Genomic DNA, 4353 nt, shown 5'->3' with positions numbered 1-4353 from the left:
GAGGAACACACATCCCTGTTCCCTAGAGTGCCTAGGTGGGTCGGTTTTGCAGCTGGATTCTGGACTCCCAGTGATGTTGGCTGTAGGACTGGGAGGCACCACTTATTCATGAACCTGGTCACGGATGGCTAAGTGGTGTGTGTGGAGCCACCAGTCCTCAGGCCCCTGATATGGGTGGGTGAGGACCCTGCTTAATATGCAGAGTAGTGTCAAATGTCATAAGCCTCCCACTCCACCATATATCTGATACAGTTGAAGTTAGGCTTCAGGTATATACCCTGTTGTATCATACTAATGAGGGCTGATGCTGTTAAAGCGGGCCTACACAGGGGTGAAAGGCATTCAAAGTCCATGGAACCCTTGCATCTGTACCTAGCCAAAGGAGCTGTGACTGCCTTGAGTTCTCAGCTTAGGGGACCTGGCTCATTTTTTTTTTTTCCTTGTTGTTAGTTTGCTGCCTCTCTGAGGCAGGAAGAATGGCTCAGGGCACGTGAAGAGTTGTACTTCTAGCCCGGGGTATGCAGCAGTATCAGAGGCCGGCCTGGGTGCAGAGCTGGGAGGGGGCAGGTAAATGGGAGAGAGGTTTTTCCCAAAGGAATATTTTTTGATGGGCACAGTAGGCTAGACATATGTACTTATCTTTTGCCGATTGAGCGCTGCTTTTCACTGATTCTGGAGACTCGTATGTAAACTCCTCGCTGCTTGTGAACCCTCTCTCCCTCCTCCCGCCACTCAGTCTGATTCCTCAACTTTGCCTTTGATGTCCAGGGCTCCTAGATTGTCATATATAATTGATTCACTTGTTTTGGGGGGTCTTTGTTGTAAGAGGGACCACAGGAAGAGTCTAACTTCTCTACCAGCTTGGTTCTGCCCCTCTGAAAATTTTTTGAAGATGGTGGTGATGTCGATCATAAGAAAAATGCATTTAATAAAAACAGTGATTTAAATTTACATCCATGGTAGTTTATTCATATTGTCTCTCTGTCTTTGTGTGTCTCTCTTAATATCTTTCTCTCTCTCTCTCTCTCTCACACACACACACACACACATTCACAAACACACACGCACATGACCAGAATATGTTTAAATGTTGTTTAGCCCAAACATTCTAAAGCGATGGGTAAGGCATGATGCGCATCCTTAACTGTTATGTGTATCACTGTAGTACTATAGTACCTGCCAAGATCTTCTTATCCAATGAATTTAAAGGATAATTGATTTTAAATGATAAATTTTATTGAAAACCTTCTTGAATAGATTAATTGCTGGATATCAGTACCAAGAAAATATTCTCAAATGGTTTCTTCCAACTGTTGGAAGTTCACTGCCTAACAATTAATCCACATTTTTTAATTTTTGTTCCTGGGGATGATATCATTTTATTTGTAAGAATCTAGATCATATCAATACCATGGTGGAATCCATGCAAGAGTATAACGTATCCTCTACAGACTTTACCTTCACGGGGCTGTTCAGCAGAAAGGATACTGCAGAACTTCTTTTTGCCATTGTCACTCTTATCTTCTTCACTGCACTGATGGCTAATGAGGTCATGATCTTCCTGATCCACACTGACTCACGCCTCCTCACTCCCATGTACTTCCTGCTCAGCCACCTCTCCATCATTGACATGATGTACATCTCTACCATTGTGCCCAAGATGCTGGTTGATTATATGCTGGGCCAAAGGACCATCTCCTTTGTGGGCTGCACAGCTCAGCTCTTTCTTTATGTCACCTTGGTGGGAGCAGAATTCTTCTTGTTGGGCCTCATGGCCTATGACCGCTATGTGGCCATCTGCAACCCTCTGAGATACCCTGTCCTCATGAGTCACAAGATCTGTTGGATGATCATAGCAGGATCCTGGTTTGGGGGGTCTTTGGATGGCTTCCTCCTAACCCTCATCACCATGAGCTTTCCCTTCTGCAACTCCCAGGAGATTAATCATTTCTTCTGTGAGGCGCCTGCCGTCCTGAACTTGGCATGTGCAGACACAGCCCTCTATGAGACAGTGATGTATGTGTGCTGTGTTTTGATGCTGCTGATTCCTTTCTCCGTGGTGATTGCCTCCTATGCCCGAATCCTGACCACAGTCCACCACATGAGCTCAGTGGAGGGGAGGAAGAAAGCATTTGCCACCTGCTCATCTCACATAACTGTGGTTACCTTGTTCTATGGAGCTGCCATGTAGACATACATGCTGCTGCACTCTTACCACACGCCAGCTCAGGACAAAATTTTCTCTGTATTCTATACCATCTTCACACCCATGCTAAACCCCCTCATCTACAGTCTGAGGAACAAGGACGTGACTGGTGCTCTGAGGTGGGCCTTGGGGAAGTTCAAGTCTTCACAAAGAGTGTCAGGGGATGCCTTTTGATGGCTATTTCCCATATGAGTGGTGAATGGGAGACTGTGGCCAGTATGTTCATGCTGTTATTGAAGGATTAAACTGGAGAGAAGGCTGCCAAAAAAAAAAAAAAAAAAGTATATAAAAATGTGCCCTCTTTGTACCCCTTCCTTTATCCTTTCTTCTTTCATTTTTTAAAAATGGCCCTTTCTCCTGCTCTATTCACTTGTATTAAAAGTAAATGCCCCATGGTTTCCAGAAACATAATTAAAAAAAATCTTCTGGAGTTTTATCTTTTAAAGGTAAAATAAATCACATTCTATTTTCAATTGTGTAAACTATATTGACGGAGGGAAGGTGGCACTTTTGGAATTTGTGACACTACTGTATAAATATAGCTCACCATCTAAGTGTAAGAGAAATATCATCTTTTCTATTTTTTTGAGCAATACTATGAGCCATCCTTTTAGAAGGAGAATTGGTGTATGTGCTCCCTTTTGTCATGGGGGAGAAAGAGTCATAAATAACTTTTTCAACAGTCATTGTACTCACTACAATCATTAGGTGCTTTTCACTTTTGGTAAAAATATGGTATTTAACTTTTGTTTGCTTGCAACACACTAGTAAGTTATTTTTCAGATGAGTTAAAATTGATGGTTCAGGGCAGATATTTACCAGAGAAGACAACATGAGTGTTTTGTTCGCTTGAAGGGGTTTCCAGGAGGTTAGAGAAACTTACTGGAGTGCTAATTGGAAGGGCACTGTTATGGATTGAAGTGTGTCCCTCAAAACCATGTGTCAACTTGGCTAGGCCATGATTCCCCGTATTGTATGGCTGTCATTCTATTTCGTGATCTGATGTGATTATCCTATGTGTTGTAAATCCTAACCTCTGTGGTGTTAATGAGCCAAGATTAGAGGCCGTTATGTTAATGAGGCAGGACTCTATCTACAGGGTTAGGATGTTTTTTGAGTCAATCTCTTTTGAAGTATAAAAGACAGAAGCAAGCAGAGAGAGCAACCTCATACCACCAGGAAAGAAGTGCCAGGAGCAGAATACAGGGTTCCCTATGCTGAGAAGCTCCTAGACCAGGGGAAGATTGATGACAACAACCTTCCTCCAGAGCTGACAAAGAGAGAGAGGTTTCCACTGGAATTGGTGCCCTGAATTCTTACTTCTATCCTCCTAAACTGTGAGAGAATAAACTTCTGTTTGTTAAAGCCAATCACTTGTGGTATTTCTGTTATAGCAGCTCTAGATACCTAAGACAGATAATAAAATCACTTTTCAATCATGTCATAGGGTCAACAAGGTTAAGCATATGTCAGCCAGGTAATAGCAGTTAGCTCATGATTTATACCTACGCTTCCCACTGACCCAGAAATTGAGGACAGAAAGCATGTGACACATGTTCAGGGTACTGTACAATTACATAAGGAGTTCACTCAGGAATTGAAAGGGTGGCTTTATTAAATTACTAATTCACCATTTTGAATTACTGTTGTGGAAACATAGTCATGATCATAATCATATGTTTGTCCATCCTTGTCTAAAACTGAACAATATATGTGCCTTGTCAGGTTCATCATCCTCTAAGAACCTCATAACAAATGAAGCACTTATGAGTCCCAATTTACAGATGAGAACACTGGGACTCAGGGAATTAAGGGACTTTTGTAGGGTACATCTTTAATTTAGTGTGCTAGATCCCAGGATTTCAAGGAATGTGATTGATAGTACTATATGTCCTTCAGATACAGATTCCTCATTCTTTCATTCATCACAGCTGTGAAGAATAGAGACGAAGCACCTGCTCTAATGAATTTTTCATACCAGTGGGGGGAAAGATGAGAAAAAAAAAAAAAGCAAGCAAACAAACAAAAAAATGGATATTTTGCCATTTTTTGAGTGTGCCAGTAATGACTAAAGCTGAATGTATATGTACCCTGTGCCTGATAGGTCCACCCTTGGGTAATTCCTAATGGAAATGTAATGTAGTGTA

The 4353-nt window shown here is 42.0% G+C and overlaps 1 pseudogene; it reads left to right on the top strand.

Annotated features, from left to right (window-relative positions):
• Positions 1-1423: 1423 nt before the first annotated feature.
• On the top strand, positions 1424-2380 carry LOC126070433 (olfactory receptor 2T1-like; annotated as a pseudogene).
• Positions 2381-4353: the final 1973 nt, after the last annotated feature.

This window comes from Elephas maximus, chromosome 2 (assembly GCF_024166365.1).
Source record: "Elephas maximus indicus isolate mEleMax1 chromosome 2, mEleMax1 primary haplotype, whole genome shotgun sequence".
NCBI lineage: Eukaryota > Metazoa > Chordata > Mammalia > Proboscidea > Elephantidae > Elephas > Elephas maximus.
Note: the sequence above shows the minus strand (reverse complement) of the source record. Positions and strands in the feature narration are given on the sequence as shown.